The sequence below is a fragment of the Phyllostomus discolor genome, chromosome 10 (genome assembly GCF_004126475.2).
Source record: "Phyllostomus discolor isolate MPI-MPIP mPhyDis1 chromosome 10, mPhyDis1.pri.v3, whole genome shotgun sequence".
Classification (NCBI taxonomy): Eukaryota; Metazoa; Chordata; class Mammalia; order Chiroptera; family Phyllostomidae; genus Phyllostomus; species Phyllostomus discolor.
In genome coordinates, this window is record NC_040912.2 from 43,498,293 (window position 1) to 43,523,432 (window position 25,140).

General features: G+C 36.3%; 1 protein-coding gene and 1 pseudogene across 3 annotated transcripts in view; both read left to right on the forward strand.

The window, feature by feature from the left end:
• Window positions 1–25,140, forward strand: part of MAGI2 (membrane associated guanylate kinase, WW and PDZ domain containing 2) — a 1,408,091-nt gene that overhangs the window by 1,034,497 nt on the left and 348,454 nt on the right. The gene's annotated exons all lie outside the window — the stretch shown is intronic.
• LOC114507900 lies at window positions 17,201–18,318 on the forward strand (annotated as a pseudogene).

The window sequence follows — 25,140 nt, forward strand, 5'->3', positions numbered from 1 at the left end:
AGCCAAAAAGTGGGGGTATGTTCATAATATATATAAAAAGCTTTGTACATATACCTTAACAATTATTTCCTTTATAGGGTTTTCAAATGACCAAAATACATTTAAACTTATTCATGTTCTAATTTATATTTCATCTAAAGCCCCACAGGACACTACTAATTAAGACTGAAGTTATTTGTTGTTCCACAAAAATCTAGCATAAAAATATCACCCTCCTAACTGATAAGCTGACAATTTTAGTGACAAAATATATATTTACAGATATGCTTACATTTTGTTTGTTTCTTGAGCTGTGATATTCAGTTAATTCAAGTTCACCTACCAGCCATCGTTATTAGCTTCCCACCAACTTTTAGCTATAACTGCATATCGTCTTATCATTGGTCCACAAAACCCCTTTAAGTATCCAGGAAAGTTGATTCTTGTATTTCATTATGCCAAGTTTTTTAACACTGTAAAATTCAAAAATTAATAAGAAACATACTCAGTGGCCCAGGTTTACCAGGTTGTGTCTTTTTAAAGTGAACTCAATTTACACAATATGAGATGGTATTATTTTAGTACATGATGTAACATGAAACACTGCGTTGTCAAGTTGTGTTATGCCAGTGAAGTTCCATAAAACATCACTCAACCCTTATGTGATAGGCTTTGGAAAGGAGTTGTTACATAGTGCTTTTCTTCATTCTTTAAAAAAAAAAATTCCTTCTCATTGTCAATAAATGGCCAAAATCTCTGGTGAAAATTTTTGTAAAGCAACATGCTGTTTTGTAACAATAATGTATACTTTTTAGAGAACATTTTATTCTGGATGATTTATGTTTGCTCAATGTTATGCATCTGTCTAATGAATGGTACTATCAACACCCAATATGCTAACCATAATATCTTTTATACTTTTAATTTCCCTCCCCCAGCAATTCCTAAAGCTCAAATACCCTTGTATACTCACTCAGTTTTCTTATCCCTGCACTTTTGATTAAATGCTGCCTAGTCATCATTCTGTATGTTTTCTCCTCCATGAATCTGATATAATTCATTAATTTTAATTTTCCTCATGTACAAATTCCTTTTCAAGCCTCTTCTTTGTCTGAGCTTTGCATCCAGTCTGCTTTACAGAAGGGCAGTTGATCCATCTATCTATTTATCTATTTATCCTCCCATCTAACTGTCATTTACTTAGTCTGGATTCATTTATTTATTCATTCAACAAATACATATTGAGCATCAACTATGTACCAGGCAAGTGGCAGAAATCAAATGGAAGAGTGTCCATAATTACTGAATAAGACTAATTTTTTTAAGCAAACATATTTAGAATGTACACTTGGAATAAGGAGGGAAGGGGAAAGGACAATGCTAAATGCTGTCAAGGGAACAAAGATGACAAGACACAATCCTGCCTCCCAGGATCTTTTCATCTGAGAGAGGAGAATGTAATGTTGATAAATGTAAGCAGAGCTGGAGAGACCCAAAGGCATTCATTCTGATGACTTTGCATTGTAGATTAACATTTTTATTTTCATAATTTATTTACTGGTTCTAACAGTAGATTATTTCACAGGTCCAGTTTTAATTAATCTCACTTATTCTACAGTGTTCCCAAGTATTTTTCTCATATTTCCACTTCCATTACACTTATATTACATCACATAAATTTTTGGTTTTAAGTTGTGGAAGCAGCAGGATGTGAGAACATAAATGAAAGTACCACTCAGTCTCCTTACTGTATGTTTATTTACTTGTTTGTTTGTTTGCCTTGCTGTGACCCTGGACTCAGTCCATCTCCTTTACATGTTTTCCGTTAACTGGTGATTCTCCTTCCAGGATCCCAGCACAATGGGGATAACAAGTCCATGAAACTTAAAATAAAATTTAGTTCTTTCAATAGTAACAGGCCACAGGCTGGGATAAGAACATGATGGGGAGCACATATATGCAACAAATTCTTCTAAAACTAGGTAGGTAAATCTGTATCTCATCCGTATACATACTACTCCTTTTGTAATAGCTTTCTGCTATACGTTTTCTTGTGTAGCCGATATTAAAAATAAAGTTTGTAAACATGTAAGTTAACAAACTGATCCCTAAAAAAAGTTCTTGCATACCAAAAAGTTGAGAACCACTAATCTGCAATAAAGTTCTTTGTTCAAAAGTAAATGGATTAGGCTTGATGGTTTTATTTTCTTCACTTATTCTACCTCTCAGTTCTTCAAAGTAACTGAGTTAATTGGTTTTTTTTTAATGCTCCTGAAATATAGTGAGAAAGAACAGGCTTTGAATCTGATGGTCTTCGATTTATGTTATTGCCATCAGTTTAGTCAAGGCCTTATCTTCCTCATCTATAAAACAAAAGTACTTTTTTTCCCTCATTCTCTTAGGTATCTATTTATTTCAGGTATCTGAAATCTACTGAAGAGTCTATGTACTAGAAATCATGCTGTTATAAGGTTGTGACAGCAAGAAGAAAAATAATAATAAACCAGGATCCCAGCCTTACAGGCATCTGTAACTAGTTGCCATTATAGACAGAAAAATTGTAATACACCATGATAAGTATTATTATCATAAGGTGCTATGAAAATGTATTGGAAAGGTAAACACCTGTGAGAATTAAATAAAATAATGCATATGGACTGCTAGGCAGTGCCTTTGTAGCTATTCCATACTATTGCCTTTATTATCACTGTTGATATTTTACCTTCATCCTCTACCCTTTCCAACTACAAGGTGAATTTATATATTCGCTATAGTATAATCATCAAATAGAAATACAACATGGGCTACACATATAATTTTAAATTTTCTAAAAGCCACATTAGAAAAAGTAAAAAGAAACATGAAATCAATTTTAATAATGTATTTAACTCAATATATCCAAACTATTGTCATCTCAACATGTAATCAACATAAAGATTATTTTTAAAGTTTTACATCATATATTTTACTGTCTTCAAAACTCCATGTGTGTCTTTTACGCTTACAGTACAGCAGCACATCTCAGTTTGAATCAGCCACTCTTCAAGTGCCCATAACCATATTGTTTACCAAATTAGATGGCAGGGGTCTATACTTTCTAACTTGCTGGGTTTAAGCTTTTAGATGGGCAGTGAGTGCATTGTGGGTAGCAGGTCTTCAATTACTAAACCAGCATCATTTCCACCCTTTTCACTCTCTCCTTCATTTAGACAGTAGGTATCAAAGACATATTAGAAGCTGTGAATCTTGCCCACCCCCCACTTCAGTCCCCGACTCCCCCTATAATGAGGGAGAGAAACCAAAGAGTAGATACTTGACAATACATTGTAATTGCTAAATTTAAAAAAAGAAAAAGAAGATAAAATGTCTATAAAAATAGCCTGTAAGAAGAGAGGAGGAAGTCACCTGTTACCTGGAGACATCTGCATTGGTCTGCAGCAAGTACTTAAGGCAGAAAGGTCAGTCCATGTCAGGCTGCCCTGCTTCAATAAAGAACGTGCTTTTTTAGCTCATTTCTGGCAACAAAGTGCAAAGTTCCCAGGGGACCTCTCTGCCAACACTCATGCTCCGTAGCACACAGGAGGAAAACCAGCTCTCAAGCGGCTGTGCTTAGACTTAAAAAAAAACACAAATCCCCCTCAATAAAAGACACCACTGCAGCTTCTTTTATTTTCTATGTAGTCCTATTAGCTGCAATGTTCTTATCCTGTGTTTTTATCAATATGCAAATCTTTCTTCAAAGGATGATTAAAGACAATAGCTCAATCTCTTGCCAACCCAAAACATGTTCAGTTTGGGAACTTGAGTAACTCTCTACTAAACTATTCTGGAAAGCTTTTGAAGATCCATATCATTCCCAGTGAGTCTATTGGCCTCATAATGTGACCTGAAGACATGAGGGACATTTTGTGAAATCCATAAAAGAAAACATTAAATACATTTTACTCATTTACTAATATAACTTGGGTTTGGGGATGTAAAAATACCTTTCAACAAAAACTGACTATTCAAAAATGTACACCAACCCACTACTTTCATTCTAGAACAACATGCTCTGACAAATGCCTGTTTCACTGAACCTAGTAAGTAGAGCATCAGTGAACAAAACCCAAGTCCCATGTAGCCTGAAGGGCTCTGAAAGACTGCATGATTTCTCCAGATCCTTCCTTATCTCTAGAGCACAGAATTCGTACCTGAGTTTGTAGGAGACTTATTTCCATTTCATCTTAAAGCATATGTATATAAGTAATGTTAAGAAAACATTGCTGGATCTGAATATTTAGGAAGTTGTTACTGCTTTTTCTGAAGAGGATTTTATGGGAATTTCCTGTTCTATATATCCATGACATTACAGCATGATAAAGAAACATTAAGAAAATCCCTGTAGTAGGTATAATTTTACATAAAGGGCAACAAATATTACAACATACTTATACATGTGGGAAGCTATGTAGTGTTATATGTAAGTGGACATTGAATATCTCTTCTACTTTTAAAAATCTTTAGAGCTCACAGATTTATCCTTACCATAGCTGTACGAATTTCACAGCAACACTCAGGGCTGTCATGTGAGGAACTGGCTCTCCTGAGAGAAAAGAATGAATTTATCATAGTACTTATTATGAAGTCTAGTTTTATATAATGTAGAAATGAAATAAATGCTAATGGTTATACTATAAACCTATAGCAATATGTAGGAATGATTAATATCAGTCTATCTTTCATCCTCACAGGAAACTCACAAATTACTGTCTCAGCCAGCAGTGTCAGTTTAAAATCATATTTTCTTTCCAAAAGAAGTTGTTTTGCTATACTATACTTTATAAGTCCAAAGGGAAAAATGGAGAATTAATTTTATGTCCATGTTTTAATAAAAAGATGTGTCTTCTGTGTGTGTGTTTAAAATTTTATAAGTATTTGAACTCAGACTGTCATATAAACTGTGGATCAAGGTAGGAAATACCTTGGAGTTTGAATTTAAATCCTATTTTCTTTTTGGGGAAAGTTTTTACCATCTGTGCTAGAACGGAGCTGGAGGTGAGAAAATGCCAGAGGCTGGGTCATGAATTCTTGATCACACATTAGAATTAAAATGCTATTTGGAAAATCTAAAATTCTTTCCTTATTTATATATATGTATGTATGTAACTTGCTGTCTTTAATATATGTCACTCTCTATAACTGTGTTTAGATAGTCATTTTCAGCAAAGATAATTTAGACTTGTAGAATTATTTTTCAAACTTTTACATATAACGAGCAAATAATTAGACAAGCACTTTTTATCTATGCCCCTCTGACTGAAGGTAATTCTAAATTCTGATGTGTTATGAAACTATTCACAAATTCCCAATTTCTCTGTGTATTACAGTATATTTCTTATCAAAAAGATATAAATATTTTCTAGGCACATTGGACAGGTATTAACTTAAGATAGAATTATTGTCTTTTGTAGACAATTATTTACTTACTGTCTTTAATGAAAAAAAAGTCCATTTGCTAGGCTTATTTACAACTATTAGGAATATTTTAAATGTGTGAAAATATGAGTTTATGAAGTTATTTAAAACTGTGGGGGGGCTCTGCCCAGAAGGCCCCCCAGCTGCCACAGATGAGAATAAGTCATAAGTCTACCAAGACATGATCTGCTTGGGGAGGAAGGGTGGCAGGAGCCTTTTCCTCAATGGGATTTTATTGAGTTTATTTGCATAGGAATACAGGGCAAATACATAAAGCTGATCAGTCATTGTCAGATAGTAATGATCAAACAATAGATAACATTCACAGAACTCTGAGGGCTTATTTTGAGTCAGGGCCAGATAGCTAAAGGGCCATAAGTCTTTGGGGAACAAACTCATTTCATTCTTGGACCTTTATTTAACTTGAGGTTATTAGCAAAACAGGTTTCATAGGATTTTATGCATTCTTTCTTAGGCTTGATTGCCCCACGGAACTCTCCCTTTCCAGAACAGGGCCGTACCACCTCCAGCATTGTTTCAGGCTTAAGGCATTGTTTCAGGCCTAAATCAGGCAGAGGAAGTAAGGCAGCCAAGAGATTAGGAGACTTCTTGCAGACAGAATGAGGACTCCGGTTATGTCAAAGCCGAGGGATGAGAGCCCATCATCCCCTTTTTCTATAACCCTCCAGTCCTTCCCTAGAGCCCCTTCATGGCCATGCCTGTCTTAGGTCACCTCTCCTTTAGGAATCTTACCTGTCACTGGCTAACTGATCAAGCATTGGGGGCCAGTCAGGGTGAAGCAAAGGGGGCAGAGGTGTCACCCCTGTCAGGGAGATAAGCTTTGTCTCCTTAGTGGCTTAGGATCCCTAGGTCTCTCACTCAGCCTTAATCATGGGGGCTTACAGCTTCTGAAACCAGGCAGGGCGGTTCCCAACATCAAACAGCATATTAAGATGATTAGTATTTTTAAACAATACAAATATTTTTGTTTAAAAAGGCTAAAATAGGCCCTTGCTCAGTAACTCAGTTTGTTGGAGCATCGTCCTGATGCACCAAGGCTGCAGGTTCGATCTTCAGTCAGGGTACACACAAGGATCAACCAGTGAATGCCCAGATGGGTGGAACAGCAAATTCGGGTGTGTCTCTCTTCCCTCCCTTCCCCCCTCTCTCTAAAATCAATCAATAAAAAAGGCAAAAATAGATTTGTGTTAAGATAAACTCTAACAGGTAATGTTGAAATTTTTTCTATAATTGTCAGGCTTCTCTAATATTATATAACTGTTTTGCCATATTTAGTACACAATTTGAAAAAGGCAGCTAAAATTACATAGTTTTGAAAGAGAATTACTTTTTATATCTTGAAATATTCTTGGGTGAGATCTGAAAAGAAAACCAATACAAAACAAAATAAGGCTTGCTTGATTTTATAGACAAATTGATCAAAAGAGAGGATACTATTATCTAAGTCTTAGGCTTGTGAATTATACATTCAGCTTTTTGTATTTTGAGATATGTACTTAACTGACTGATTTTATTCCTGCCAAAATAAATATTGGAGCTAGAAAAAATTTTCTTTTAGAATAAAATTATTTTAGCTTTTGTATCTGGAAGTATCTAATAGAAGTTTTGGTACTGAAAAGAATACAGGAGTACTTAAATGAAAGATTGTGTAAATTAAATGTTGAATCTGTAGGGAAGAAAAAATGCCTTTTCCTCTACCCATTTTAGGTTTACTGACTGGGGCTCAGCAAATTACAAGGATAAAAGACAGATTAACATGAGAAAAACAAACAAATGTATTAACAGGTGCATCTTGCATACACATGGGAGTACTTAGTGATGGGTAACTCAAGTGGGTGGTTAAAATTTAAGTTTATATAGCCTTTTAGTAGGCAACAATAATTTTGTAGAGAAGTGACAAGATAAAGGAAAAGGACTCTGAGCTTCCAGGGGTAGCAAATTGTGAGAAGGCAGATATTTCAGGGAAACTAATGGTAAATTAAAGCTGGTTTTACCATGATTTGTTCATTCCTCTCATCTCTGGACTGATAAGGGTATTGAGTTGTCTTTATTGATTAACTGTTATTCTTCACGGTTGGGACGGAGGGGATGAACACACATACAACAAGTGGGCCTCACTTTTAGGTTAGTAGGGGGAAGGCAAAAAACAGAGAATTTTTCTTGTTTCTTCTCAATTGTCTTCAGCTCAAATAATCCTCATGCCTAAGTGGCATGTTTTGGGGTGTCCTGTTCTGCTACCCTTAAATCTATATTTCACTTCTGAAAATTGATGCAAAACTGTGGTCTGAAATTATTTAAAATCTTAGGAAATAATGCTATTTCTGGACAGCATGTCCTCAGTGGCCAAAGAACTCAATTCTTTAAAAATTCCCAAGTGGAGATAAACATCATTTACATGTTAATTGAATTTTTCAAAAAATGATATCATAGAATGAGTCAAGGTAAAGAATAATAAAGTCAAATTTGATAATTAATGTATTAATCTATACTAAGGTATTTTATAAACTTGCTTTTAATATTATTTGTTGTATATTTATATATAGGTTATGATATATACATGCATATTATCACATATGTTGTATATATTATAACTACATAGGTATATATATAAATATATGAATAGTAAGTCTATATGTTTACCCATTATTAATGCAGGTAGTTACAAATACACATTTGTAATCACTAAATAATTTACTACTTAATTTGACAAAGAGTTAAAATTAATTGATTAACATAATTTAATCTACTTTTAGATTTACTTATCTGGCAGTAGTATTACACATTAAAATCAAGGAAGAAATCAATCACTACTGAAATCTACTGAAATGCTAACCTTCAGCCAACTGCATACTATCATTGCAAACTTTGTTACACCATAGGAATTAAGACTGTACTTCATATAGCCCAACGTCAGTTGAAAATTCCAAACATAAAATGGCAGAAAGAATAGGCTACTCCCATGTATACACACACAAATAACTGTCAAGCACTGTGCTAGACTTCTCAGCAAATGCACAATAGTGGTAGAGACAAGTATATGAATAAAAAACTTTGATATAATAAAATCTTCTTTAAAAATCATGCCATAAAAGCTGAAGCAATAATTCTGTCAAATCTAGGAGTACTGGAAATCAAGATAAGGAGAGAAGAAGAGAACATTTGTGGCCTACAGGATGTACAGAAGTCAACAAGACTAGGCAGGAAGCACAGTACGAACGTACTCTTTAAAACATGTTATCTAGAAAGGAGGACAGGAGAGAATGAAGGGAAGGAATGTGTTACAACTACTTACCTATACTCATCAGTTATACTTATCTTAGCACTGCGCTTTTGGTATTATTCTCATTTTTATAGATGAGGAAATATTCATAACATTTAAATGCTAAATTCTATAAAATTAAAAATAAACTACTGTAACATCTGGTCCTTTCATTGACTTATTCCACAATAAATTTCATCTAGTAAAAGAAGTAGAAGTGTAAGTGCCTGAACAATATCTTCCTTTAGTTAAGAGTGAAGCAAGAAACCTGAAAAAAAATAAAATAAAAGGTTATCAAAACTTCTGAATATACATTACAACTAAAAGAAAGCATAGAAAAACTTACATAGTAAAACTGTCTAGTAAGTCAAAGAACACTAAGGGAAATAAGCAAAGGACATAACAATTCAACAGCAGAAACAGAGTTTAGATATCTAATAATCACATCAAAACATTTAAGGGAGCTATTATCGAAGAAATGTAAATTAGTTAATGAGATATTTCATTTTAATTTGCAAGAAGTGGGAAAATTTTAGTCCTCAATACCTATAGCAAGGTCAAGTTTACAGGTACATATTGATGATTCCAAATCAATCTGCCCTTTCATGTTATTTCCCCATACCATAGATACATCCTAAAAATATTGTTTTTTATTGTTGTTTTTTAATCTGTAGGAAATTTTGTTTCTATTCCTTGGAGAGACTAAGAGCACCCTAGGGTTTCACAATACTAAGTCTCCTTAGAGTTAGAATAAGTTATTTTTTAAATGAATGGAAATTTGAAACCTCTCTAGATGGAAGCTGACTGGGGAATTGCCAGAAGCCTGCTTTTCTTAGCCATTATTTTCTTAGTCATATTTACATTTGACTATGACAGTAAGAAAGATAAGGCCATCAGAAAGAAATGACTCACATCGTGTTAAGCAACAGGACATCAAGGAGAATTTGCCCAACTGAAGGAAATAACATGCATCCCTAAACCAGAGGAATGCCCACAAGACTATTTAAGCATAAATTGTCAATAATTTATTCTGGTGCCATAAAAATATTTCTCTCAGTTATGTGTGGATGATGATGTCATGTATCATTTCAAACCTAAAAATAGCATGATGGACCAGATCTCTTCAATAGACTAAATGTACCTCAAACTAAAGCAACTCATCCTAAAATATTGCCCACAGAATTTTAGTACAGTCTGAGTGATTTAATTAATTCATGTCCATCCCTAATCATCTCTAGAGTATCCTTTTGTTTTATGAAGAAATTGTGTGAATAAAAGCACAAGATATGTTAGGGTGGTCAGTGCCACAGGCTATAAAAGAATTCACAAAGAGAAAAAAATGCAGGGAGCAAAGTTTTTATTTTGCTTTTCCAAGAGAGGGAAAGGTCTAGGCGTGGAGATAAGCACCAGCCATGAGGGGTGGGGGCTTTCAGTGTTTATTGGATTATAAAAGGGTGAGGGGGTTGCTGCTTTGTGGCCTCTGGGTTTTTGGGAGCTCTGCTACACAGAACCTTTCAGCTGGTTTTGCAGAGGCTGCAGTTTGCTCCAATGTTATCTTTTGCCTGTGGCTGTGGGTGGGGGTGGGGAGTGTGCAGTTAGTAAAATTCTGTTCTTGCTTTTCAGTGATTTCAGTACTGAGGACAGAAGCTCAGAAGACTAGAATGGCAGTAATGTTTAACACGGTCCTGGGCATGCTCAGCAAATGGTGCCACATAGCAAATGACGCTGGCTTTATGCTTTGAAGATATGATTTTAGATTTGCTTTTTAAAAACAATTCCACTTCATTCATTTTGACAGCCCCAATAACAACTGATTTAAAAAATCAGAGCTTAACACTAAATAACTAATTTTAGTTTGATAAGACTGAAAACATAATCAATTTTATGAGAGATGATTTGGGCTGAATTTAGTTAAAATGACTGAAGTAAGTAGCTAATGGAGTATTTATCTTTGTTGGAAGAGAAAGCTAGGTAGGGAAGCTTTCAGCTGCTGCTGAGAAGATTTAACTAGGAAGCCTCCAGTCACAATGGACCATTATGTTTCTAATTGCCCTTATTAACAGAAGAAAGAGGAGCAAAATTTTTTCTCTGGGGAATCTTAAATATCCTGCTGTTTTCAAATAAGCTAAATGGTATTGGTCAATACATTTTAGATTTTCCAGTTAGGTTTTATCATCAGAAGAACAATGATGTCAGAAAATTGAGCAAACCAAAGGCTGTCAGGCATTTCTTTATGAACAAAATGTGTTCGTTATACTTTTTTTCCTACTTAAAAACTGGCAAACCAAATGGTTCCTAGATGGGTTTTTTTTAAGATTTTTGTATGTATTGTTTTGAGTTGTTTTCCCCCTTAAATGTTAATAATCAGAATTTGTTCGTGTGGTTCTGTTTTTATCCATTATATATACTATGGCTAGCTTTTGTGTGTGTGTGTGTGTGTGTGTGTGTGTGTGTGTGTGTGTGTTTTGTAAACTAGTAGCTCTGCTGGTACAAGCAGTGCTTCTTTCCAGAATATCGATACTTTGCATTCTGAACTTGAAATCTTGCTATGATCAAAAACATTCTGCTTTTCAGGGAGCTTTATCCACTTGGCAGAAGAATTTAACAAATTTTCCAAACTTGAGCATTATTTTGTGGCATTAGGTTAAGAAGTTCTTACTGTTTTACTGTGTAAGTGTGTGTTTTCAGAGTGAAGAATGGAAGAGTATTTTTCATTGAATTACTTCTTGGTATTAACCAATTATTTGCATTCTCATATTCTACAGTCTGATTATTTTTATTCTAATTGCATCTATCATTCACTACCTCTGCCATGAATACCCATTTCATTTATGGTTAAATCCTCAAAATTTTTTTAAAAAGTCTTTTACTGATTTAAAAGTGACTGAAAAGTACTGCCTGATACCAAGAGTAAATGATTTAAGACAATGAGAAAACAGATCAGAACAGTTAAACAGGCAAGACGGCTTTACTCAAGACTATTTTGCAATAGGAGAAAGAAATTGAACATAGCTCTCCTGAAAAAAAAAAAGCAGGGGTTTTTAAATTCTGAGGTAAACTAATGGAAAATATTGGAGGACTGCGGGGATTGGAGAAGAGGGAAGTTTGATCAAAGTAATTAGGCCATTTCTGTTTGCTAATTGACACTTATCAAAGTTAGGTTCCTACCATGCCACAGAGACTGGGAAATACAGGTGGTATTTTTCTTGATGATTGCATTTTAGAAAAGAATTCCCAGGACCTTAAGAAAGACATTCAAGAGTTGTGGAAGATTTATATCTCAAAGAGAGAGAAAGCATTTAGAGTTGCAAGTTTCTAAAGTAAATGTTCTAAGGAAAAGGAGACCAGGGTCCCATACGAAGAAACCTTTCTAAGATGCAGTCAAGCCAAGGGGAATGTTAAGGCCATCTAAATCACCATGATATTACAGAAGTTCCAGATTAACAAAAGATGATAAACTAATAATTAACGAGAAACTTTTTAGACAGTGCATGTTATGAGGCAGTTAATACAGAGTGATGTTGAAACCAGAAAACTCAGAAGTTGTGCTGCCTGTCATCATCGTAACCAATAAGTAGAGACAAGGATTGAATCTTTATGGGCACTTTATTCAGATGCTGGTGATCTGAGAAGATAGTGGCTTATGTACCTTCAAAAACCATCTTAACATTTCATCTCAGGCCAAACTTTTTAAAAGGAGAAGAAAGGGTAGGTAAAAGGTTTTGAAAAAGGTTAATCAGATGAGTTGCAGTCCAGCAGCAATTTTCCTATTACTCCTTTAACTGTTGATCAACAATTCTCACAAATGTCCCTCCCTGGAACACAATGGTTCAGATACCAGCTCTATCATTTGCAGATCCCCTGGGACACTAAGATTGAATTACTTGTTGACCTCTTACAGTCACATAGGTCATGTATTCCAGTTCCTGGAACAATAGCTTTCCACATGCTTGAATCACTTAAGCTATAACTAAACTATCAACTATAACTAAAGCTAAAACATTTAACATTTGAGTTCCCCTATCAAAGTCAGGTTCAGATGTGCAACTTTAATATGCATCCTCAAGATCCAGACACGAAATCAGCAGTCATGTATCATCAAGTCATGTCAAGTGTTCTCATAATACCTGAGTCAGTTGAGTCAACACTGCTATTTTGGTTTCTGACTCTCTGATCATGGTGTATTTGATTCATTTTGACATTTCTCTGAAAAATCTTCTACCTGATCTTAGCATGTAGATAGCCAATTTATAGTTTTGGGTCTTTCTCACATACACACACACACACACAATTCAGCTTCATGGAGAATTTACATCTCCCATTTTTTCTTTTTTGATATGTAATTATACCTTTACATTCTGTAGACAATGTTTAATTTTTACTTTGTCATGCTACCCAATATTGTTATCAGAGGTAAGTATAATAACTCCGTTCCCCTATAAATTAGAAATTGAAAAGGACAGAAAATCATACAGGGTGAGGCAAAAGTAGGTTTACAGTGGTTTGTGTAGAAAATAATACAATAATTAATAAATTATAATACAAGAATAAACTGTTTCATGTACTCACAACTGTAAATGTACATTTGCCCCACCCTGTATTCTCTACTTATTTTTTAAGGCTTCTTAATATTTGGAAACTTATGTGGAAATGGATGGAAATTCCTTCCTGGTAGGAGATAGAAGTGTGACCATTGTTAGTCTTTTACATAGAAGTGAATTCATGTGATAGGTGAAACTGGAGTCCTATTGATTTTTGTATCTCAACCTTGGATGTTGGTAAACGTTCAAAAAAAATTATAGTGTTGTTCCAGTGCCTGAGCCCCATCCAAGGTTTCTGTGAGCTCCCAGGAGACGATATGCCTCAGGCCTGCCTCAGCTCTAAGTTCCTGTCCACCAACTCATGATCTCACTCGCATTTCACGTCCCGTGGCTCTTCTCTCCAAGCCGGCCCAGCCACAAGGCTTATCCCTTGATCATCTTAGAAACTTCTCATGAAAGGAATTTCCAAGCAAAATGTTAACAGAATTCATTAACGTTTTGGGCAGTGTGTGCACATGTGTGTGCACATGCATATGCATGCACAGAAATTTAAAATGTAATATTAGACATTTTTATTTTTATGATTACTTTAATGACCTTGGCATCAGTTTGTTTTCATAGGCTCAATCCTCCTTTGACTCTTCTCCCTCCCTTAAGTTTATCTTAATTCTTCATGCTAAGCTTCATGCGTATTTTTATGGCCTTCTTTTTAAAAAATAAAACTTCAAAGACATTACCTTGTTTTTTACAATCAAACAGAATTATCAAGGTATTTCCCCTAATATAAACATTCCCATGGAAAACTGTTATCAGCTCTTAAAATAACCATTTCCATCTCTCTCCACTAGTTTATATCCTAGAGTTATCATGATCTAGGAGGTCACACTCAACATGTTCCAAGCTCACATCGATTAATTGCACCTAAAAGTTGAATTGCTCAGTAGGAAGCTAAGGGATAATATCTGTCATCTATTTAGGGTTTCTTTTTGCTCAATACTGAGCTAATCAAGAGACATAATTACTAGAGCTCTCTTTTAGGGCCAAGAACCAAGATTTAAGCCAATGTTCTTTTCTTTCCTGGATTCTATATGCCATAGTCCTATAAGTATCACATCATTCTTTTACTTCAACATAGTTTCATAACATTTTATATTTCTCACATTCATTCATTCATTCATTCATTCATTCAATAAGAGACCATTTACTTACAATCAACATAACAGAGTTCAAATGGAGCTTAGATTAAGTAAATTAGGAAAAAAAAGTAAAATTTCATATGGTACAAAATGCAAATAAATGAGTAGTGTATTAGATAGCATGGAAGGAGAGTGGTAGCTATTTTATATGTGATAGTCAAGATTTCTAGAAGCACAGGATAGCTGAGGAAACTTCAATGATAAGGAGCAAGCTACAAAAGTTTCTAAGGAAAAATATGCCAGGTAAAGGAAAGTACAGAGGTAAAAATCCTAAAGTAGGAGTTGACTTGAAATATTCAGGGCATAGAAAGGGGAAAATACATACCAAACAGAATGGCTAGAATATAGGAAACAGAGAAAAGAATAGTGGGACATGAGGTCAGAGATACTGGCAGCAATGAAATGGTAGATCCTGGTGTAGAGTTTGGATTTTTTTAAATCATATTGGAGGGTATTTTTTAAATGGGTACAATTTTATCTAACTTGTTCTTAAATCACTTTACTGTGTGCAGATTATATTTTGTATTGGTTACTGTAAAACTTACCTTAAAGAGTCATCTTAAAACTATTAATGTATTTTCTCCAAATTGTCTCTAGACCAATTTATCAAATTCATGCTTTTTGAATATATGCTATGTTCCTGGCACTGAGCTAGATCTGGAAATTCAACAGTGACAAGGACATGATTTCCACACCCAAAAGCATACAACCTCATAGAAAAAGATTTTGTTCTGTTTTCTTTTTTGTTTTTTTAAGATTTTATTTATTTATTTTTAGAGAAGGAAGGGAGGAAGAAAGAGAGAGAGAGAGAGAGAAACATCAATGTGCGGTTGCTGGGGCCATGGCCTGCAACCCAGGTATGTGGCCTGACTGGGAATCGAACCTGTGACACTTTGGTTCGCAGCCTGTGCTCAATCTACTGAGCTACGCCAGCCAGGGCTTGTTCTGTTCTCTGTAAACAGTTAATATTCTCCACACTCTTTGCATTCTTATTAGAATCAATATGACCTTCCATGACCTTTTTTCTGGATCTTGGATTTTTATTCCTAAACTATATTCTTCCATCCACTTTATACAAAATAAATATTTAAGAATGTATTTGTACTTTATCATATTCTTGGAATTCCTTTCAAATTCATGATAAGCCTTCCAAGTTCTTTTTAGTAGAAAAATTGAATTCATAGCAAGGAATAAAGAAAATAATAGCAACTATATAAATCTTCTTCTCTTAGAGTGGTATTCCATGTTAATTCAATATTTGAAATATATTAATTAAACTAGGAAAATATTTGTAGTGCCAGATCACATAACAGAGTTTCTGTTGTAGGTCATTTCTATCTCCTCCCCATATTGAACTGGAAAAATGAAGGGAGTACAAATTGCCCCACAAAGTGGTGGTCAAATGTTCGATTACTTGCAAATATTTCTTGACCTTGAGGAGCTGAGTGATGAAGATGAAAGAATTAATTCTCTGAGTAGAACAGTAAGGAAAAAGCCAAAAAAAAAGCTGAGGAAAATATCAATTCTCTGTTGAGGTTGAATCTCAGTAAGCATAAAGCTGGGGCTTTCTCTGTACTTTTAATCAATTTTTCTTGCTTCCCATCTTCCCTTCTCTTTTCATTGGACTTTAAAATTATAAGGATTTTTCTTAGTCTATCTCACAACCTCCTATGCCCTCTATTTTATTTGTACTTCTATTGTTTCTTTTCTTTTCTATTTTTCCCACAATGCAAGAGATACATGCATTAAACAGGAGTCACTAAAGGATCCAGTGTGTTACAAAGCTATTTTGAAGTTGAAGGAAAAGGCAAGGCAGCTTTCTGAACATTCTTTTCCCTTGGGGCAAAAATGTTGCTCAAAAAATTGTTCTGCTCCTCCAAAAGAACTGACATTTTGACCACTAAACATTTTGGAAACAATTGTATATTGTGTCATACAAATCCAGCTTCTTCGTAGACCAAGTGCTGGTTAATGGAAATACCTTAGACCTTCTCTCACCTTTGTAAAGAGAACTATGTATTGATGGTAAAGTGTGATTATGAAAAACCTTCAGATTTCATAGGGAATATGTGCTCTTTTCCTTCCTGCAAAAGTATATATATATTAAGGACTTATTTTAGGCAAAACCTAAGTCCCCACAGCCCTTGCTGTCTATGGTAGAGAAAGATGAGAAAATCAACTATAATACTACGAATGATAAGGATTGTGACATTTAAACCAGGAGTTATAGAAGTACAGCTGTGGTTACCTTGCTAAGAATGATGGTCAGCAGACCCTTTTAAGAAGGGTTTCACTTAGCTGAGTCATAAGGATAAATAGAATTTAACCAGGAAAGAAAGTGAGAAGCAGGTTTCCAGCAGCAGAAATAGCCTATTCAAAGGGCTAGAGTCAAGGACGGTGGTAAAGTCTGAACAGGAACAAAAGTTTGAGCATGAAAGGTGTGTGTGGGAAAAGAGGTGCACTTGGTAAGATGTGATCCTGGCAGATCTAACTGTGCCATTCTAAGGGGTTTGTTTATTTTACTTGAAAGCAAAGGCGAAAGCACCACAGGATTTCTAGTAGGGGAAATGAATAAATGATTTTGCATTTGTTGAATATTCACTTTGGTAATTGTAAACGGGGAATTGGAAGGGAGAAGGTACGAGCAAAGAAAATAATTAGGGAACAATTGCAAAACTCCAGTTAAGAAGTGATGAGATTTTGGCCACAGACGTAGGAATAGAGGAGAGAGAAATTATTTGAGATATGATTAAGGGGTGGAACAGAGGGCTTCATGAATAAATAGAAAAAGGAGGAAGAAATTCATGGTGGCTGTCAGATTTCCAGTTTTGGCATATGGCATCTCCAGTGCTAATCATTGGTACAGAACAAATGGAAAACCTGTTGGGGGAAAGACTAGTATTCAGTCTCAGCCCTGTTGATATTGAGGTGCTGGTTATAAGGCTAAGAAGTCAATGAAAATGGGAACAGAATAGCCAGTGCCCGCAGAGCAACATGTCCAAGCTACACTGCGACTACTACAATATGATACAAGTGTCACCCATGATTCTCCATCTGTGAGAAAAACACACTGCAATGGTAGGAAATACAAAGAGAATGCAAAGGACTATTATCAGAAATGGAAGGGAGAGGCCCAGCCAGTGTGGCTCAGTTGATTGGGCATTATCCTGCAAATTGAAATGTCACCTGTTGGATTCCAGCCCTGGGCACATGCTTGGGTTCCAGATTTGGCCTGATCCCCTGGGGCTGTACTGAAGGCAACCATTTGATGTTTCTTTCCCAGGTCGATGTTCTCACCCTTTCTTTCTCCCTCCCTTCTCTTCTCTCTAAAATCAAGTATAAAATATTTTTTAAAAGAAAATAAATGGGTGAAAGAAGAGGCTCAGAGTCTGATTGACAAAACAATTGCAGCCTTTTAGCAAAGAAAGTTACCTCCTACTTCATTCTCTGCTCCTCCTCCTGCAGGGGTAACAATCCCACCTCCCCCCAACCTTCTGGTCCTCGTTGCCCTGGCATGATGTCAGTACCCCATGAGGGGTCCTCCCATGAGGCCAGTGATGGATCCTCCTCCTCCTGGGATGATGCCAGTGGGACCTGCTCCAGAATGAGGCCACCTATGGGAGGGCACATGCCAATGGTGCCTGAGCCCCCAGTGATGGTGCCCACTGGGCCAGGAATGACCCAGCTAGACAGATTAGGAGAGAGGGGGAGCCTGTTTTCATCAGTTGTCCATTACTTGTAGCACCACAATCTCCTGGTGAGGTAGGATAACTCTGGGTGTTTCTAACAGCATGACAAGGAAGACTCACTCCCTCTTCCTATCAAACAGAGAAAGGTTTGGAGGGGAGCAGTGGGACAAAAAAAAGCAATTCTCATTTGTATTGTGATATATGAAAATAAAGCTGTCAATTCTTTTAGTTAACAAAAAAGTCAATGAAAAAACAACAATAAACATGGTTCTCACATAGTCAAAAATTATAGTGACTCACAAAAGGTTGCTTTTTTCCTCCATAGAAATATATTTTTATTTAAAAAATCATTTATGTTTACTACCACTTCCTCAGTTTAGTATATTTTCTGAAGAAATGTCACACTTACAGACATTATATTCACATGTTCCACAAATACTTTATTATTAATCCATCAGGGTATATAGTTGCAAATATTTTGTTTCTCTATTTTATTCTTTATGCAATGTCATGTACATATTACTACAGAGAAGCAAAGCAAGAATGGAATAACAATATCTTGCTATTTACCAAATCTGTCAATTTGCCCTTGTCAATGCTTCTCACATTTGTCCTTTATTCATTCTGCCCAGCATCATTGTCCCAAAATAGGATCCTAGTCACTTCTTAACCTGGGATACCTTCTCAGAGCTAACTATTTCTGCTTCCTTGCCTCCCTAACTCCAGATTCAAAATCCTAGTGCGTGTGTCTGATTACCCAAACCTGCATTGAAAGCAGATCCATGCCCTCACTTCCAAGTTTCCAGAGAAGGAAAATATCTGGGCTTTTCAACTTCTGTAGTTGGATATAGCACCTACCTCCCACTACTGCTGGTGTTGTGGAGAATGCTCCAAATATTGGAAAGAGGGTCCAAATCAGTGCAGCCACAGAAATACAGGAATCCCCCTGAATAACTAACTTATCTCTTGGTTCTAATTATTCATTTTTCTATTTTATTTTAAGCACTATTCTGGGCATATGCTGTGTTCTCATGATGCTGATATCAAGAATGCAAGTACCTGATTAAGGCTTTCCCAGAATATACCTATTATGTTGTTCCTCTTCTCTGACACTATAATAGTTTCCGGTAACTTAAGACTCTTCAATACTGATTCAAAAACACTCTATCAACTGATCTATATTATATATAGCCTTTTCTCTTACTAGTTTCTAACATAAATTCTCTTCTCCAACCAGGATGATTATCTTTCAATTTGCATATGTTTTTATGCTCAATCTCTGCAAAACTACTGATCCATCCACCTATTTCTCGCTAGCCCATGCCTGAACTCACTTTATTTTTTTCTCCAAGTAGCAGTCCACTTTTCTTCTTTGCTTCCTTTATGGTTATAATTGAGAATCATTGAAAGCCATGAGACTATTGCAAATTAAAGGCATACATTGTGAAATCACACAATATATCTGTATACTAAGTCATACCTGTACCTTCATTCATAAACATTCTTTATGGATCTATTTCTATTTTTAAATGTCAATGTTTTCACCTCTCCAAGTAGATGGTAAATTATTCGAGGATCTTATCTGCTAGTGTATGTCCTCTGCCTTATCTAGCATGTTAAATAGAGTCTACTCTATGTGTCTGTGGACTGGCTGAGCAGATGTCTCGCTAGTTTCAATTCTCACTACACACTTTCAAAGAATTTGAGATTCTGGAGCCCATTCCTCTGAAACTGACTTTGTTTCACTCTCTCCCACAGTCTCTGACTCAACATAAATCCTATTCATCATTCCACAAATGTACAAACGTCATATTACAATGGGAACTAGGTAAGGATGGCTGGGCACAAATTCACTGTCACTATTAGAAATTACCTGAAGCAAATGTTCAGGTGATGCCAATAGTGTCATCTTCATAGTGGAAAGATGGCACTATTTACAGATTCAAAGAGTTGCCTTAGCTAGTGTGATTCAGTTGGATGGAGCGTCATCCAATAAACCAAAAAGTTGCAGGTTTGATTCCTGGTCAGGGCACATACCTAGGTTGACAGTTCAGTGTCCAGTCCAGGCATATAGGAGAGGCAACTGAACTATGTTTCTCTCTCACATAAATGTTTCTCTCCTTCCCTTCCCCTTTCTCTAAAATCAGTAAGCATGTCTTCAGGTGATGAGAAAAAAATAATAATACAAAAATAAAATTTGAAAGAGTCAATTTCTGTACTATATAATATAATCTTGTTATGCTTTGCAAAGTTAAAACTGAAAAGAGATGGGTTTTATTTAAGAATCTGATTATTTTTTCATTGTCACAGAATGACATTAATTGGCTACTAAATTTGAAAAATGCCCTTATGAATGCAAACAATGTTGTCCTTTGTAAATTAAGTAAAAAATAGATACCTATTTTTTACACAAAGTTCCTTTCTGATACTGTCAAAACAGTTCTTTTTTCAGAGAGTGAGTTTTAGCAGATGGCATTATAACTCAAATAAAATGAAATAGGCTTCCAAGTGCATCCATATCATCTCCTGTGAATGCCAGAAAAAAATTTAAAATTTCTAATGTATCTGAGTGTCCTCATAAATATAACCCATTATTGAATAAATACTAAAGATTAGATTATGACTCTAGTGTTAGCTGCTATATCTTTCCAAAGCAAATATTAACTATATCTATTGCATAACAAGAATTGCAATACAAAAGAATTTGAAGATTATTGAACTTGGACTCCTACAGAGCAATGTGAAAATTATTTCAAAGTTCTGGGGGCATTCCTCATAAGGATGGAAGCACAATTGGCCAGGTGTTTTCTACATGTGGCTCTTCACATTCTCCTTTTTCTTTCTTTTTTATTGTTGTTCAGTTACAGTTGTCCCCATTCCCCCTCCTATTTCCCCTGACTTATCCACCCCCCACCTCCCACATTCAATCCTCCACCCCTTTGCCTTTGTCAATGGGCCCTTCATACATGTTCCTAGACTTGTCCTTTCCCCTTCTTTCCCCCATTACTCCCCTCCCCTCTCCCTTCTGGTCACTGTCAGATTGTTCTTTATTTCCACGTCTCTTGTTCTATTTTGCTCGCTTGTTTGTTTTTGTTGATTAGGTTCCACTTATAGGTGAGATCATATGTTTAACTTTCGCTGCCTAACTTATTTCACTTAGCATAATGCCCTCTAGTTCATCTACCTAGTTGTGAAGGGTAGGAGTTCCTTCTTTCTTTCTTCTGTGTAGTATTCCACTATGTAAATGTACCACAGTTTTTTTTGATCCACTCGTTTACTGATAGGCACTTGTCCTGTTTCCAGGACTCGGCTATTGTAAATAATGCTGCTATAAACATTGGGGTACATAGGTTCTTTTGAACTGGTGTTTTAGGATTCTTAGGGTATAATCCTAGCAATGGAATTGCTGGGTCAAAAGGCAATTCCATTTTTAGTTTTTTGAGGAAATTCCATAGTGTTTTCCACAGTGGCTGTACCAGTCTGCATTCCCTCCAACCATGTACTAAGGTTCCCTTTTCTCCACAACCTTGCCAGAACTTGTTTGTTGATTTGTTTATGATGGCCATTCTGACCGGTGTGAGTGGTATCTCATTGTACCTCTCCGATGGCTAGCAATACTGAGTATCTTTTCATATGTCTCTGGACCCACTGTATGTCCTCCTTGGAGAAGTGCTTGTTTAGGTCCTTTGCCCATCTTTAAATTGGATCGTTTGTCTATTTGGTGTGGAGTCATGAGAGTTCTTTATATATTTTGCAGATCAAACTCTTATCTGAGGTATCATTAGCAAATATATTTTCCCATATGGTCGGTTGTCTTTTCATTTGCTGATGTATTCTTTAGTTGTGCAGAAGCTTTTTAATTTGATAAAGTCCCATTTGTTTGTTCTTTTTAAAAAATATATTTTATTGATTATGCTATTATAGTTGTCCCATTTCCCCCCTTCACTCCCCTCTACCCTGCACACCCTCTCCCACCCACATTTTCCCCTTTAGTTCATGTCCATGTGTCATAAGTTCTTTAGCTTCTACATTCCCCATACTATTCTTACCCTCCCCCCATCTATTTTCTATCTACCATCTATGCTACTTATTCTCCATATCTTTTCCCCCTCTCCCCTCCTCCCCCTCCCCTGTTGCTAACCCTCCATGTGATCTCCATTTCTGTGGTTCTGTTCCTGTTCTAGTTGTTTGCTTAGTTTCTTTTGGTTTTGTTTTAGGCGTGGTTGTTAATAATTGTGAGTTTGCTGTCATTTTACTATCCATGTTTTTTATCTTCTTTTTCTTAGATAAGTCCCTCTAACATTCTATAAAATAAGGGCCTGGTGATGATGAACTCCTTTAACTTGACCTTATCTGAGAAGCACTTTATCTGCCCTTCCATTCTAAATGAAAGCTTTGCTGGATAGAGCAATCTGGGATGGAGGTCATTGCCTGTCATGACTTGGAATACTTCTTTCCAGCCCCTTCTTGCCTGCAAGGTCTCTTTTGAGAAATCAGCTGACAGTCTGATGGGAACTCCTTTGTAGGTGCTGTCTCCTTATCTCTTGCTGCTTCTAGTATTCCCTTCTTCATTTTTACCTTCGCTAATGTAATTATGATGTGCCTTGGTGTGTTTCTTCTTGGGTCCAAGTTCTTTGGGACTCTCTGACCTTCCTGGACTTCCTGGAAGTCCATTTCCTTTGCCAGAATGGGGAAGTTCTCCTTTATTATTTGTTCAAATAACTTTTCCACTTGTTGTGTTTCCTCTTCTTCTTCCGGTACCTCTACAATTCAGATGTTGGAATGTTTAAAGATGTCCCAGAGGTTCCTAAGCCTCTCCTCATTTTTTTTGAATTCTTGTTTCTTCATTCTTTCTATGTGGTGGTTTCTTTGTTCCTTCTGGTCCACTCCATTGATTTGAGACATAGTTTTCTTTCCATCACTATTGGTTCCCTGTGCATTTTTCTTCATTTCACTTATTGTAGCCTTCATTTTTTCATCAAATTTGCAACCAAAATCAACTAATTCTTTGAGCTTCCTGATCACCAGTGTTTTGAACTGTGCATCTGATAGGTTTGCTATCTCTCGGTTGCTTAAAAGGATGGGTTTTGGTGCTTTCATTTGGTCTTCTGTTTGAGCCATATCTTTTTTTTTTGGTCTGGTCGTGCCAGTTATGGATGAGGGGCAGAGCCTTACGTGTTCACCAGGGCTGGGCACCCTGGTCGCTGGGTTGTGGTGTTGTATGTGGGGTGGGGTCAAGAGGGAACTATGGCACTTGCTCCATTCTCCGTTGGACCTCAGTCCCTTCTGCTGCTTCCCCTGAGCAAACTGGGCCCCTCTGGTGCCAATTCCCATGTGGGTGGGCTTGTGCACGCTGTAGGACTTTCCAAGGACCTCTCCTGTAAGGCTGGGTGTCTCCCTGTGCACCTCAACTCCCACAGGTGTTTTCAATCAGTGTCCTGAGGCTCTGTTTCCCAGCGCTGGGACCCTGGTTTGCGCACAGTGCCTTGCTTCACAATCGCTGCCTCACTGGGTTGCCACCCCTAGGCTGGGGTCTGCCATCTGCCGCTTGCACACTCAGGGTCCACCTGCTGCGGTCTTGCTCACCCTGGATGTCTTACGCACCCCTGGATGTCTTATGCGCCCAGTACCAATGCTCTCTGCTCTCCGAGCCATGACTAGAGCCTGGCTGCCTGACTCTGCTCCTCCTACTGGTCTGGATGAATGGGTCTATTTTAACTTCTTGGACATCTGACTTCCATTCAGATCAATTTTCTGTCAGTTCTGGTTGTTATTCTGTTTCTAAATTGTTGTCCCTATCTTGGTTGTGTGAGGAGGCACAGTGTATCCACCTATGCCTCCATCTTGGCTGGAAGTCCCTATTTATTTATTCTTTCCTTTAAATCCCTTACTCTGGGGACATGTTGGTGAAAATATTGCTGTGTGGAATATCTGAAATTTTCCTGCCTATGTTCTCCTCTAGGACTTATATGGTGTCACAACTTATATTCAAGTCTTTTATCCATCTTGAGTTTATTTTTGTGTATGGTGTTAAGTTGGTGGTTGAGTTTCATCTCTTTGCATGTACCTGTCCAAATTTCTCAACACCGTTTATTAACAGGCTATTTTTACTCCATTCTGTGCTTCTATCCCCTTTGTCAAATATTAATTGACCATAGAGACATGGCTTTATTTTGGGGCTCTCTGTTATTTTCCATTCATCTATGTGTCTGTTCTTATACCAAAACCAGACTTTTTTGATTACAGTGGCTGTGTGATATAGTTTGATATCAGGTATTGTGATTCTTCCTAATTTGTTCTCTTTCAAAAATGCTGAGGCTATTTGGGGTCATTTGTGATTCCATTTAAATTTTTGAAATGTATGTTCTTTATCTGTGAAATATGTTATTGGTATTTTAAATAAATTGGTATTTATCACTGATATTGGCCTATAGTTTTCTTTCTTTGTTGTGTCTTTATCTGGTTTTGGGATTAGGATGATGCTGTCCTCAAAAAACAGTTTGGGAGTCTTCCCTCTTCTTGGATTTTTTGGAATAATTTGCGAAGATTAAGGGTTAGCTCTTCCTTAAATATTTTGTAAAATTCTCCCATGAAACCATCTGGTCCAGGCCTTTTGTGTGCCGGGAGGTTTTTGATTACTGTTTGAATTTCACTAGCTGTTATCAGTCTCTTCAGGCTTTCTGCTTCTTCTTGATCTTTTGGAGGATTTTAGTTTTCTAGAAATTTGTCCATTTCACCCAGGTTTTCAAATTTCTTGCCATATTTCTTGCCATATTTCTTGCCTAGTTATTTATAGCACTTTCTTACAACTTCTGTGGTATCAGTTGTAATTTCTCCTATTTCATTACTGGTTATTTGGGTCTTCTCTCTCTTTTCCTTGATAAATCTGGGTAAAAGCTTGTCAGTTTTGTTTATATTTTTAAGAACCAGCTCCTGGATTTATTGATCCTTTGAATTGTTATTTTAGTCTCTATGTCATTTAATTCTGCTCTGATCTT